The 15,628-nt window shown below is 42.1% G+C and overlaps 1 protein-coding gene across 3 annotated transcripts in view; it reads right to left on the bottom strand.

Moving 5' to 3' along the window:
- Window positions 1–13,792, bottom strand: part of WASF3 (WASP family member 3) — a 131,643-nt gene extending 117,851 nt beyond the window's left edge. The window contains exon 1 of one of the 3 annotated variants that reach the window (XM_021929505.2): window positions 13,699–13,792. The gene's annotated coding sequence lies outside the window, so the exon portion shown is untranslated. Of the gene's footprint in view, window positions 1–13,063; window positions 13,172–13,698 lie in introns of those variants that run through there. The other 2 variants (XM_021929503.2, XM_009191667.4) reach the window with 2 other exon arrangements.
- Between the last annotated feature and the right edge of the window lie 1,836 nt (window positions 13,793–15,628).

Genomic DNA, 15,628 nt, shown 5'->3' with positions numbered 1-15,628 from the left:
GGTCAGGAACGAATGCCCACTACCTTTTCCATTACTTAACATTTTTCTGAAGGTGTTCACCAAGGCAATTAGACAACAGAGAACAATTAAAGGCACAAACAATGGCAAAAAAAGAAAAACAACTCTCTATTGGTTGATGATATGTTAGTAAACCTGAAAAACTCCAGGAATCAATGACAAAATTAACTCAAACAATTAAAGAATTCAGCAAGGTAGCAAGATATAAACAAACGAGTCTTCACATACACAAAGAATAACCAGTTAGAATGCAAAATGGAACAGAAAATTCCATTTATAACAGCAACAAAATATTTAGGAATAAACAATAAGAAATGTTCAAAACCTATACAAAGAAATCTATAACTTTATACACACCTGAAAGGCACATGAAAGTAAACTTGAACATTCGACTGTTCTTGGCTAAGACATCACAACTTCGCCAGGTTGTCAGAGTTTATTTATAAATATAAAGCAATTCCAATAAAAATTACACAGCTTTTTAATGGAGCTAAACAAATTGATGCTGAAGTTCATGTGGAAAAGCAAACACAAAAGAACAGCTCAGTAAATGTTGCAAGGGAGGAGCTAAGAGGGAGAAATGCCCTTTCCAAATATTAAAACAAAGCCTCATGATTAAAATTGTGTGATTAAAATTGTGTGAACAGCATATGAACAGACAGACCAACAGAATGAAATGGAACGCCCAAAAACAGACCCAACTACATACAGAAATCTAATATACAGCAATGGTGGCATCACTAATAACCGGGTAAAGATGAACTTCATAAATGGTGTTGGTACAACTCAATCACTTGTCGGAAGAAGACAAAATCAGATCTATTCCTCACACCATACATATCAGAATAAACTTGCAGTGTATCATAAATCTAAACGCAAAAAATGAAAACTACTCAAGTACTAGAATAAAATACTGGTGAATCCCTCTACAAATAATATGACCTTGACTCAAAACCCATGCCCAATTCAATTAAAGAAAAGCTTGATAAATCTGACTACATGAAAATAAAATATTTTGCATGGGGAAAAAAAAATCAGAAAAGTCAAAACTAGGAGAAATACTGTAACACATATCAAAGGAATACTATTCCTAAGGCCAAAAAAAAAATCTTTTTTAATGAACAGAAAAGGTGCAAAACTTCTATAGAAAAAAAAAAATAGGCAATAGACAATTCTCAAAATAATATAAAAATTTCCCTTGAACATAAAGGATGCTCAACTTTAGTCATAATAAAGGAAATAAATATAATTAAGCTACACAAAGATTTTTTACCCATTAGATTGGCAAAAATCTGAAGGCTTCACAATATTCTAACTAGCAGGCTATAAAGAAACGGGGACTCATACACTGCTCAGAGTAATGTAAAATGGTCCAGTCTCTATGGAGGGGAATTCAGCAGTGCCTCACAAGATTACACATACATTTATCCTTCAACCCAGAAATCCAACTTTGAGGACTTTATCTCCAAATCAAACCTCCTGCAATATAAAAATATATACACAAGGTTATTCATAGCCACATTATTTGTACCATAATTGCAAAATATTGGAAGCTACCTAAATGTCCAAACACATGAAGACTGGTGACTAAACTGCTTCATATTCACACTATGTGAATAGCACTACACAGCTATAAAATTATGAGGAAGAGCTCTGGAATCTGATGAAGAGTAATTTCTAGAGTATATTTTAAGTGAAAAAAAGCAAAGTGCAACAGAACTTATACAGTATGCCACCTGTTTTTGAAAACAAGGTAAATAAGAAAACATACATGTACTGTCTTAAAAGAAACTAGAAAAGTTGATTATTTACAAGAGGGAGAAAGGACATGGTCAAAGGGATGTGAGAGGGAGTGACACTTCTCTGAAACTACACGGTTTCTGTAGTTTTGTATTAGATTATGTTAAAAAGAAAATCAAATCAACAAGGATCCTAAAACAAATGATCAAAGTGTACTTTTTGGTTTTTTTGAGACAGAGTTTTGCTCTTGTCACCCAGGTTGGCGTGCAATGGCACGATCTCAGCTCACTGCAACCTCCGCCTTCTGGGTTCCAGCGATTCTATTGCCTCAGCCTCCCAAGTAGCAGGGATTACAGGCACCTGCCACCACACCCGGCTAATTTTTTTGTAATTTTAGTACAGATGGGGTTTCACCACGTTGGCCAGGCTGGTCTCAAACTCCTGTGAGACCAGTGATCCGCCAGCCTTGGCCTCCCAAAGTCCTGGGATTAAAGGTGTGAGCCACCATGCCCGGCCAATCAAGGTCTAATTTAAATGAATAACAAAATCACATTTAAGGAAAAACTTGTCCATTTAACCTAAAGTTAAAATGTATAAAATGTATAAAGCATAAATGTGAATAACATCTTGTTAAAAATCTCTACCGCCTCTAGGATCTTTTAGGATGTTCTCTTTTTAATGGCTGACATTGGTAATTCGTGCCTTTCATCTTTTATTAATCTCACCAAATTGATAGATATCATCAATCTTTTCAATAGAACTAGTACTGCAGATGTTCTCTACTGTATATTTATTTTCTATTCTATCAATTTCTCCTTGTTTAATGTCTACTTCCTCTGGGTTTAGTATGCTGTTCCTTTCTAACTTCTTAAAACTGATGTTCAGATCACTGAATATTTTTCAGGCTTTCTTCTTTCCTAACACATGCATGTAAGGCTATAAACTTTCCTCTGAGTATGACTTTAGCTGCACCCCACAAATTTTTATATACTGTATTTTCATATTAATTCTAATCAACATATTTTGTAAAATTTTCTAATTCTCACTGTAGTATCTTCTTTGATCATGGGATACTTAGAAAAGGTTTTCTAGTTACCTTTTGCTATTGATTTTAGTTTAATTTATAGAACACTCTGAATTCAATCTTCTAAAATATATTCAAACTTGCTTTTGCCAACAAGCTGATAGATACCATCTAGTCTATTTACAAAGAATGTGTATTCTGCAGTTAGGTACAACATCTAGACAGACTGAGGCAATTTTATTAATTGCATTGTTCAAATCATCTATATCCTTTGTTCTATCAGTTGCAGAGAAAGTGCAAAAAAAAAAAAACACTTCCCTCTATGATTGTGATTTTATTTTCTCTCCCTACTTCTTTTTAAACCAATATTATAATAACTAAAATTCTCTCTAAATGATCTAGACACCCCATTATAGAAAACAGAAAGGTGAATGTCATCTTCTACGCTAATTTAAAACAGCAGCAATTTGTTCAACTAATTATCCAAAATAGCTTACTATCACCTATCCCAAAAATAAAATCACTTTTACAGACATCCTCCAAAGTTTAATTGGGTCATATCCAATAACTCCAGATAGTAGACCAATTTGCTTAATTACTGAGACGTATATTGTGCAACTAATTCATACTGCCAAGCATACAGGGAAAGTAGCAATACTCTACAATACATTCCACGGACAAATTACTGAGACTTTTCTACAGTCCTACGGTACTAACTTTCCCAAACCAAAATTACTTTGGTTCTGCTCTCTGGCAAAGATGGCAAATATTTCACCCTTCAGTTCCTGTGGTGGTGTATCCTGCTGAGCTGAGATACCACCTTAACATCACTCTAACACAATGCTCCAGACCACCTTAACATCACTCTAACACAATGCTCCAGACTGCAATTGTTGGCACTGTCATGCGACCTAAAAGCCACCAACCACTCATCTCTGGATGAGTACTTGCTCACGTGGTTAACAGGTGGGGAAAATTCCTGCATGCAAGTAGTCCTTCCAAGAATCTCAGAGCCCTGATATATAATCAGAGTCTTGATCAGCGCCCTCCAAGTTCTCAGGTCAAGGTGTCACCTGTGGTTTGGATCAGGTATCCCTCCCATGCCATCCCAGGGCACCTTTTGCTTCTCTGTCAGCAGCAGTGCATTACAGTGATCTCTTTCTTCTGCTATTCTACTAACACCTCCTCGAGGCAGGAACCACTGATTCATCCAACAGCCACGGCACTTAGCAATGCCTACCTAGCACACAGACACCCACCTTCTACCTTCGTCCCCTATCTATCCTCTACACAATCCTCTACACAAGAGTCCTAGTGATCCTCTTACAATCTCACTCAAATGACATCATTTCCCTGCTCAAAACTTTGCAATGGTCTTTCATCTCACTCAGAATAAAATCCAAAGTGCACCACAGTCTATACGGCCTTACACAATCTGGCCCTTTAACACCTCTGTCACTATGCATCCTCCTAGCCAACCCCCTATTCACACTGCCCTCCCTGCTGCTACTCAGGTACCTCAAGGGGGCACTTTCTGTTTCTCCCCAAATAAGGCTCATTCCCAAAATATCTGCCCAGCTGGTTCACTCCTTCACTTTCGTTTGTATCTCTGTTCAAATGTTATCTCACATAGGTTTCCCTGACCACCTTATCAAAAATGGCAGTCTCTGATACTCTCTCTTTACGTGCTTTGCTTTCTTACTATATATATATATGCACACACACACATATGTATATATGCATACATATATACACACACACATACATACACACACATATACACACTAGGCTATATACTAAAGAAAGCAAAGAAAGCATAGTAAAGAAAGCAAAGCAAGTGAGAGGAGAGATATATATATATTTATTTTTAACATGTTTATTAGCTTTCTCCCCTACTACAATGTGAGCCCCATCAGAAAAGAGAGAAAATACATTCTCCAAAACAAGAGTCAGGAATTTTTAGTGTAAAGGGACAGATAGTAATTATGTCGTACTGTGTTTAAGTTAGCCTCTGTTGCCACCACTCACCCCATCAGCTCTGTCTTGCAGCACTAAAGCAGCCCCAGATGAGAAATAGAAGAACAGACATGTCTGTATTACAACACAATTTTCCTTATAAAATCAGGCAAAGAGCCAGTTGTGGCCCACAGGCTGCAGTTCACCAACCCCTGATCTAGAACAAGCTTGCCACGCAGGATATTGATTTTGAACTAACCAATCATCTCTCCCTTGGTCTCTAAAGCTACCTTTAATTGACAAAATACTGGCACTCCAAGCGCATCAGTAACAGTAACTTCTAACTGTCTTCTATACATCTTTCACCAAAAAATCCACCTGAGATCATTTATTTTCCTGAATGACTATTTGAGGGATATGAAGTGTGCTTATTCTCACAACTAGAAAATATGTAACAAACCATGTCAGTTTGATCCTCCACAGAATTGTTTTTGATGGTTGTACTTTCACTTTATTTAAGGACATGATAAACAGCCAAACAAGAACCACTCTTCAATGTACCACATGAATGCCACTGAGCACACCACCTACTACACCTTTCAATGTAACCAATTCAAAGCCCCAAGTGTGAAATGGGGGACATATTAAGGAAAAGAAACCAGTATGTTCTTTATCCATGGTGAAACTGACAGCATACAGCTGAGGATGATTTCCTTTCACTGTGGCCACCAGGATGCTCACCCAAGTTTCCAGTCAGACTGGGGCAGAGACTAGCTATGCTGCCAATCCCCATGACCTCTCTTCTCCTGGGGCGTATAGCTCTGCTATGTGTCTAGCCTAAAGTAAGTTAAGAAAGACCATGTCTGAGTACGGCTAGTAGGATGAGAAGCAATGTGTGCTGGTCTATAAAAACCTCCCACAGGACTGTCCTCATTCCCCACCCACTGGCTGAACTGAGCAGGTTCCCTGTTCTTATAGGAGGCTAAGTCACAAGGTGGAAAAGGGCTGACTACCTGAACAGCCATGTGGACACGTAACCCATGACAACCCCAACATAAGCTTCCACATGGGTGAAAAACAGATGCTTCTTGCTCTGAGTCACTGAAATCTTGCAGTTATTAAAGCAGTCCTCATGTCTTAAACACTGACCACGGAGACTAGAACTTTATTGAAAATACAGGTTTTGTTGTATTCATTTTGGTCCTTATATAAAGATTCTCATTCTTTATATTTAGCTTTATTATTATGAGCATTTCCTATAAGCGAATCCAGATCTTCATTTAATGACAGACGAGAGAAAAGCCTCCATTGCTTATGTTCAATAAATCATCTCAAATAACAAAAATCTGAATAAAGTACATATTCCACTTAAAACTCTATTTGTAACCTTCATTTACACACAGTTTATCTAAGTTATGTAACTGTTCAAAAAGAGAATGCTAAGTAAGTATTAAAATGCAGGGCAATACTGTCTCAAATGAAAGCTGACGATCATCAGAAACAAAATAGCCTAAGAAATAAAACCACAAATTTCTAAACTCCTGTGTGGCAAGAAAAAGTAACCATAATCATAGCTTAATGTAAAGTAGCTGTTCTAAACTCTTCGGTGCCTAATCCCTACACAATTCTTTTAAATGACAATCTGAAGTTTTGTAGTTTTCGTAATTTTTTTTTTTTTTTTGAGGGGTGGGAACTGGACATGTCAGAAATGGAAGAAGTTTTCAATGAATGTTTTGTAACACAATGGACAAACAGCAGAGAAGCTATAAAGATTTCAATTACAGCTCAGGCATCAAGTTCATTTTCATTGCTAAACTTTGTAACCATTCTAAATTGCAATGTCAACTTTTGAAAAGGAGTAACTTTTAATAATCTTCCTCCCTGGGATATCTCAAAGAAGAATTCACATTCTAGGGAAGCCTTGGGAAACAAATGCTGTTTGCAGTACGTAATTAAAATCTGAAGACAGGTGTTTGGGGAATGAGGGGGTTTCTGTGTGTTTCTGGGTTTCTGATCAAAATCCAGGATAATTAACTCCAAAAGATATATGACAAATACTACAGAAAACCAAGAATGGAGATATATTTTAAAATCTACAGGGCTCGTTATTTTTTTAACGTGTTTTTACATTTATATTGAAAACAGACGTGTTCTATATTGGAAAATTACAATATTTCTGCCAAAGTTAAGATCTTACTTTTGAAGAGATGTAAAGTCAGTCTCTTCCTTCTCATTCTAAACTGTGCAACAGCCACAACCTCTCTCAGAACAATATAAACATACTCGTAAGTTGCTCCCTCTCTCTTTACCACCTTTCTGGTTAACGGCACCCCTCAACTTGTACTGGAGTTTCTCCCATGTACCACGGGAAGCAAGTGAAATTCATGAGCCCTTCCATAAACATTAATTCTTTTTTTTTTTTTTTTTTTTCTTGAGGCAGAGTCTCACTCTTTTGCCCAGGCTGGTGTGATCTCAGCTCCCTGCAGCCTCCACCTCCTTCCGGGTTCAAGCCGAGATAGCACCATGGCCTACAGTCTGGGCAACAGAGTGAGACCCTGTTTAAACCATACATTAATTCTAATATTAGGATAGACTATGCCCCAGCAAAGTGCTGCAAAGCCAATTCAGAGCTGAAACCTGCCTAGGTAATATCCTAACACAGGACTATGTAACAAAACAGGCCAAAACACACACACACACACACACACACACACAAACACACACACAACCTTGTCTTGTACATATTTTGAGAAGTTAGAAAATAAGTGATGTTAGTAGAGCAAAACGGCTGAGACCATACTGTGTAAACTACCCAGCAGTGATCAAGTCCTGCTTATTATATAATCATGAATCAAAACACATAACATTTTCAGTCAATGTAAAAATATCTGTTGAGTATCTACTACGTGCAAAGAATGAACCACTTCATCCATTACCTGATAAAGTAACGGCCACATTGATTCCAGTTCACAGTCAATCATACCCATACTTTGGTACTGCAATATAATTTCACGGAGCATCTCGAGAGCACAAAATGGATAACAGCTCTCAATGAGAGGATGCTATGAGATGAACTAAAATGCAACTGCCACAGCATGCTAATAAAACCTTCAGCATGCACCAGAGCAACTTTAAAAAATCCAATTCAGCTTTCAACTGCTAGAAAACAAGTATTCCAAGATCAAAGATCACAAAGGCTGTGCGAGGACAGCCAGTGGGAGAAGGCACCAAGTGTTACCATAGTGAATTAAGAGCAAGACCTAAATGAAGGTCTGTATATGACTACGACATTCAAGAGGTTATCTGACAAGCTGGGACACACGACGCACAGATTACATACAAGGCACCACCCTATGTGGTTCCTGCCAACAAGGAGTTTGTGAACTAGTTAGCAAGATACTGTATCCTGTTTTACCTCACTTGAATATAAGCTTTCTGAGGGCAGCAGCTTGGTCATGTTAAACATTCTTATCACCACTAACTAGAACAGTGCCTCAGACATAGTTGGCATACAAACATGTGTGGGCTGACTTGAGTACCTAAGCAAAAACTAAAAGAAAGAAAAAATTAAAATACCAAAAAGGTTCAAGAACATATAACACAACAGAAGACATCTTTAGATCAATTTCAAGACCACTGCTCCAAGGTCAGAGGGCACCCTAAGAAAAGGTCCCAGGGAAACTTCAGAAAGTACAAAGTTGAGAAATCATTCCAGATGCTGAGCTCAGAGCCAAGGCCTAGAAGCCTCAGAAGACCTAAAAGATGAGAAATACCCTAGAATGTCGTGATGTTTAAAATGTTTCAAAATTTTAAAAAGAAAAAAAAAAAAAGTCAGAAGAAAAGAGCTAATCTCCCAGAGAAGAAGCACATGTGCAGGCAGAGAGAGGAAACAGAAGCATCTTTGGCTCCAAAGCTGAAATCTAAGTGTGGAAAAACTATTCATTGCTTTTTTTTTTTTTTTATTTGAGAGGGAGTCTCACTCTGGATCGCGAGTAAAACAGTGGCACGATCTCAGCTCACTGCAAGCTCCGCCCCCCGGGTTCAGGTAATTCTCCTGCCTCACCCTACTCCAGCAGTCTGGGAAATTACCAGGTGTCCGTGCCGCAACACCCTTAACTCGGCAATCCACATTTTTGTTTTTTAAGTAGACTCCTGACCAGGGTCATTCATCATGTTGGCTCAGGCTGTTCTCCAAAGGAAACTCCTGAACCTCAGGTGATCTAGCCTGCCCAAAGTGCTGGGATTACGGGTGTGACCACCACACCAGGCATTAGTGTGGAAAAATTATTCTAATCTATAAACATCTATGAAGTCAGGGGCGGGGCAACACTTTGGGAGGCCAAGGTGGGAGGACTGCTTGAGCCCAGGAGTTCAAGATTTCTTCAGTCTTGCTGGCTACACATAGCAAAACACCGTCTCTACAAAAAATAAAAATAAAAACATATATGAAGATAGGCGGATAGGCTCTGGTGCAAAACTGGCACTGAGGTAAGTAGCAGAAAACAACGCTGGCAGGAGTGTATTCTGTCAGAACAGGACAGCAAAGGAGGACAGTCAGTCACAAAGACATCAGGTGACCTCGGACGCCATCACCAGCATCCTAGGAAAGTCACAGTGCTGGGACCCTATTAGCGGCTGTCTCTTGCAAAGGAACAACCAGTGCCTCGGATCTCACTCCACACCACTCCTTTTCTTACTCTATACACACTCCTCAAATGACCTCATCTACTCCAACAGCTTCCACTGACAAATACTGCACAGGCAAAGGCAGGAGTTTCACAACTTTTTCTGTTCACCGCACCCTTGGAGTCTCAGGCCAAAACAAATGCTTATTAAGTAAAGAAAATGTTAACAACGTAAGTACTTATCTCCCAACAACTTGGTACCAACTTGAAAAAAGTACACTTTAATAGAGAGAAAAAATGGTATTTTCGTTTCATTCTTAAATAATCACAAGTATTTACTAATACAGTATGTGTACACCTGCTGAGCACTGCGCAATTTCTCTCAAACCTTGCAGTCAGACTGGACAACGGCCTCCCTCATTTCCTTTTCCACACAGATTTTCACATGGCACAGCAACCACCAAAAACCCCTCTTTACAAACATGAGGTCATCGAATAGAATGGAGTGCGATCTAGTCTAGAAACGTTTAACTAGCTTGAGCTAGTAGTTTCCACAGGCTTGAACAGATGGAATTATGACTGTGTTTTCCTCAACAATGTGAAACATCCCCCAGTCTCCCTGTTTGCTGTGGCACCTTAGCTGATAGTTTGGGAAAATCTCAAACTGTTTGGGACAGTTTGGGACAGCTAATAGCTCTCAGATGCGTCTCTCTAATCCAGACAACTCCTGATATCTGGATCCCTAGTGCAGCCAACTGAATACGATGTCCCCTCGGCACCTGAAACTAAACCCAGTCAAGTGTGACCCATCATCTTTTCCCCAAAAAGGATGCTGCTGTCCCCACCTAAGGACAGTACCATCACCCAACCACCCAGCCAGAGCTGGGCACTGCCTCTCTCCCCCAACTCCCCCGCCACATACACACACGACCAATGACCAAATCCCAGCAATTCGACCTCAAATTTCCCTGCTCTCAGCCTTCCCTCTTCTAATCCATTCTCCAAAGGGCAAATCTGACCGTGTCCCTCTTTTGCTTAGAATTCTTCAACCATTTCCTATTGCCCACAGAGGACTCCGAACTCCACACAACAGGAATCACAAGACCCCACATGACACAGTCCCTCATTACTTCTCCTCCTTCACTTCCTGCCACTTCCCTGCCCTTGCCCGCAACCACCCCCACTGGACTGAACTCCTGGGGTTTGTGGCTGCTCCAGTGCATCACCTCCCTAATCATCTCTCTGGACACTCTCTCCTCAACCCAGACTTTGACCAATTCCTTCTCACGGTGCTTCCTCCGAGAGGCTTTCCTGTCTCTCTGAATGTCCCTAAGCTTGGGTTTATGGTCCTCCTCTGAGCTCTTGTTGCTGGCCCCTTTCAGATCCCATATCATACAGCACATTGTAACCAATGGTTAAAACTCTTTGAGACTGAACTGCACAGCAAGCTCATCAGGGGCTGACAGAGGTATCTGTCCTGTTTATCTCCGTATCCCCAGCATATATTAAAACTCTGAAGTGCACTGAATGAATAAAGCAAGTGAATGAATGGATTAGGTCATGCGTGAGGCTCCCGCATCCCTCACTGATTACTGACTCTATCATGGTACTTATCACACTGCACTGTAATTGCCTGTCCTGGTAGACTATGAACATCTTGAAAGTGCCTGTCTCTTATTTTTGCAACCCTAGTGATTAAAATAGTGTCTGATACTTAGTAGGCATTCATGAAATGTTTTTTTAATATACAGGGTTATATATTTCATCTACAGTGTTAAATGGAAAAAAATCCAGAAGGATACACCCTGTATTATGGTAACCTCTGAAGAAAGAAATAGGAATAGGACGATAAGAAGAGAAAAAGAAACCTTAAGATTTTTTACCTCTATAAATCTCTATGTTGATATTGTTTATTTTATAACGTACATTATTTATGTTACTGGTATAAAATATTTCTGTATTACCAGCAAAAAGTCAAGTCACAGGGAAAGAACCAGCCCTGAAGAAGAATGTGTGGGGCTGTCAGAAGCATTTGGTTCCACATGCCCAAGAGCAAAGCCAAAAAAAGCCTGACTTGAAAGAAACAGGGCCCTTAAAAAAACGGACTGAGAAGATAAGTTGAGAGATTCGGCTGGAGCGGTGGCTCACGCCCATAATCCCAGCACTTTGGGAGGCCGAGGTGGGAGGATCACCTGAGGTCAGGAGTTCGACACCAGCCTGGCCAACATGGCGAAACCCCATCTCTACTAAAAGTACAAAAATAAGCCAGGCGTGATGGCGGGCGCCTGTAATCCCAGCTACTCAGGAGTCTGAAGCAGGAGAATCGCTTGAACCCGGGAGGCGGAGGTTGCAGTGAGCGGAGATCACACCATTGCATGCCAGCCTGGGAGACAAGAGCGAGACTCCGTCTCAAAAAAAAGAAAAAAGAAGAAAGAAAAGAAAAAGAGATTCAAGGTCTACAGAAATTCCAAAGACGATCACCAGTACTAGCCCATGAGTAGGGACAATCCATTTAATACTTGCGTTATAACGCAATTGTTTTAATCAAAACATCCCAATAACTAAAAGGTTATCTGCCATACACATGTTTCTATGGGAACTGTAACGTGTGACTACAAAGACACACCGACAAGAGATAGGAGGCTACAATGTTGGCATGACCACTTAGCAAATTGTGTTCCACCTTTATTTTCATAATTGTTGAAGACAGTGAGGCACATCATTAACTATCAGGCTGTAAATTTCAAAGCAAACAGATTTTAAAAAAACAAATGCTATTAAGCAACTTCATGTCAGCAACTGGAAATGCAAGAACAATTTCTATGTGTAGATAGTTCTGGAATAAGCACAGGTTGGAAGGTAAATATACATAGTTGACCAAACTTTCCAATCTTTAAACATGCTAAAAGACACAGCTTTTGTGAATATCAACTAAGAAAATATTTCAAGATGAAGAAAAATGAGTATTACACTGAAGTCATTAGAACCCTGGGAGAAGGGAGCAGGAGAGGACACAATGAGAACGCCTTTGGGAAAGGTCAAACCCAGCTTTCTTTTGTTTAACCTCTCAAGCAGATAAAAGAACTAGCTTTAAAGAACCACTGCATTGTTTAAGTGCTAGAAAAGGAGAGTTGGGTAAAGCACATACAAAAAGAAGCAACAGAATTTGCCCTAGAGGCAATAGAAAGATTAGTCAATTACAATACTTTGAACTTAGTTTCGATAGAGTCGCATTTTGGTTTAGATAAACCTTATTTTTAAGATGTAAAATATTTCAAATAGCTATCCTCTCCCCCTAATAAAAAGTAGACTCTGAATCTTAAAATACCATGCTGTTATGCATTTAATTTGAAGAGCTGCGAAAAGCAGTCTTCAAAAAGAATTCAGACTGTTCCTGGAAGTAAACCGCCAATTTAAACATTAACCTTAAAATGAGAAAGCATTCCTATGATGCTCCCATTCATCCCTAAACCCATCACATAGTTTCTGAATAATTAAGAACTCTCGTCTCCACCAGGGAACTCTCCCATGCAGAGGGGCCAAATCAAGAAGCAATCGCCATTGCCCGTCAGCAGCACAACCCGAGAGGAAGATTCTGCCCTCGCTAAAGCCCCGGCGCGCGGGTAAAGTCCTCCGGGAGTGATCCCCCCGGCGCCGTGGCTCCGGGCGCGCGGTCCCCCGCACTCGCGAGCCGCCCCACCTTCTCCTCTGCGCTCCAAGAGTCCAGCCTGGCCTCTGAGGCCGGGAGCCACGCGGCCCCGCAGCCTCGAGGGAGAGGGCGCCCGCAACCGACACGCTCGCGGGCACCAAGAGGGCGCAGGCCAGGGCGGGGAGGGCCGGATCCTGGGGGCGGGAGCACGCGGAGCTGGACCAGACCCAGCGAGGGCGCGCAGACACTGAAGGGATGCGAAGGTCCCGGACGCCGGGCAGCGCGGGGCGGCCCGGGACGTCGTGCGTGGGGCGCGAGCGGAGGCCCGGGCGCCACTTGCGGCGGGGAGGGCGGGCTGTTGCCCCGCGTCCAGGGAGCGCGCACCGGACGGCTAGGGGCCGGAGGCCCGGAGGCGCGGGAGGGAAGGGCCGCCCGGCCGCGCCGTGACGGCGAGAAGCCCCTGCCGGCGCGGGAGCCAGCCAGGAGGATGCGGCCGGACTGCGGGCATAGGCGCGAGGCGGCGCCGCAGCCCGCAGTGGGCCCCGCCGCCCGGCCGGAGCGCGCGGCGATGCAGCAACTTCAGTTGGCCGTGGGGCCGCCCCTCCCCCGGCAGCCGCCCGGCCCGGAGCGGAAAGGGCCAGAGCAGGCTAGAGCGGAGAGCCGGGCCGGCCGCAGCCCTCACTCACCGGTCCGCGGTCCCGCCGCCGGCGCCAGGGCTGCGATCCGAGCTCCATGGTCCCGCCGCGCTGCGGCCGCCCGGCGAACCCGCCTCGCACCACACCGCACGCAGCGGCGCGAGCGACGCCGCCTCCGGCCCGTCCACGGCCGCGGCCACGCCCCCTCCCTGCGGGGGGGCTCGGCCGGAGCAGGAGGGGGGGCTCAGTGCCGGCTCCACCAACCAGGGCCCACTCACGGGGCCGCTTCACCAGGATTGGCGAGCACCTCGGCCAATAGGGAGCCGGCGAGCGCGCGGAGCGTCGGTGCCGAGGGGCGGGGGATTGCGGAGGCGGTGGCTTTCACCCTTCGTCCTCCGCCCCCCGCTCCGGATGAGGCTTAGGCAGCGTCCTTTCCAGCGAAGCGAGGTGGGGATACCTCGGGCCAAGAGACCCTTATATCACCTCTGGTTGCTAGATGCCCATTGCAGTACCTTTGAGTTTGCGCTTATATCCTAATCCTCCCTGGGTGTTGAGGGCTTCTGCACAGAGGTCCTCTACCTGTAAGGTGTCAGACGTCCTACAGGACTGAGGCTTCAGGCAACCCTGAGGGGACTGTAGCCCTGTCATGGGTTGGTTTTATGCCCTGCTCAAATTCGTTAGCATTCTGCCTTTAAAATCTTCCCATCTCCCTCTACACAGATTCTTCTGTTTTTATCACCCTATCTCCAAGCTCTCTCCACCCTAGATGTGAGGAAATCCACAATACTTATTAAAAATAAGATATCCCTGAAACTGCCAGCATAAGCCCTGCCACAGTGGAACATAGCCACGTGCGACCAGATGACTGAGGCATAAACAAACTTAAGAAAAAGAAAAGAGGAGGAAAGGAAAGGAAGAGAAGAAAAGATAAAAAAGCCAAGTATGTTCTAGATCACAAAGGAAAGGGATTTAAAAACATCAAATAGAAATGCTTTCTTTATTTTAATTTGCATGCCTTTATTCTTTTTATTTACCAATAGGATCACTAAATTGAAAAACTTTTAGGAAAAAATTTTAAATTCCAATAAATAGTTCAAGAAACACTAATTCAAGTTGATTTGCTCTTGTCTTTACAGATGTGTAATAACGATCAACATCTGTTCTAGCTAGAGACAACTAAAAGTTGGAAAAAATGAATAGCAGTTGATAATTTCACCAAAGTTTGCAACACCAGAAATGCAGTAGAAAATCATGCACCCCTCTTCATAAAATGTCTAATCTGTTAACCTGCATTACTTCCAAAGGAGGGATTTTAAAAGCTCTTTTTAAAGATGAGGTATATTCAGTGTCCATAACGTGCCATCATAAAAAAAAATTGCTGGTAATTAACAAGGTAAACAGGATTTTGGTGAATAATTACAATGATCCAGTATTTTAAATATTGATACTAGAGTGATAAATTTCTGCTGAATTGAAAGCTAAATTGGCATTCAAATTAAAATGACTTTCCTTAATTCATCTTCACTTACCCAGGGGAATAGCTTCCATGTCTATATTTAGGTCATTAATTTAGAACTCAAAATATGAAGGTATAGATACCCAGAGTGTTTTCAAGGTTGCTAATCATATTCCCCTGGCTGCTTCCCTCTTCGGTGACCCTAGCCTTATAAACTGCTGCTACACTTAGTTTGCACTCACTGTTAGCCCTTAATCACATCATCGCAAAGTGTTCAGGTTTGTTTCGTATAGGTCAGTCTTATCTCTCTAATTAGATCATCAGTTCCATGAGGATAAGGCCCTTGTTTTACAGTCCTCTTTCCTCCTTTTGTAATGCCTACTACAGTGCTGAGCATGTGGTAAATACAATTCTATTCCTAGTGTTGTGGTTCATAATATAAATTATTTCAAATATGGTCTTGTGTGAACCAGTCCTTTAAATAAAAATTGCTTAGAGCAGTCTTGTTAGACGATTAGAGCCCAC

This window comes from Papio anubis, chromosome 15, assembly GCF_008728515.1.
Source record: "Papio anubis isolate 15944 chromosome 15, Panubis1.0, whole genome shotgun sequence".
NCBI classification, from domain to species: Eukaryota; Metazoa; Chordata; class Mammalia; order Primates; family Cercopithecidae; genus Papio; species Papio anubis.
The sequence above is the reverse complement of the archived record's forward strand: the minus strand, read 5'-3'. Positions and strand labels throughout refer to the sequence as shown.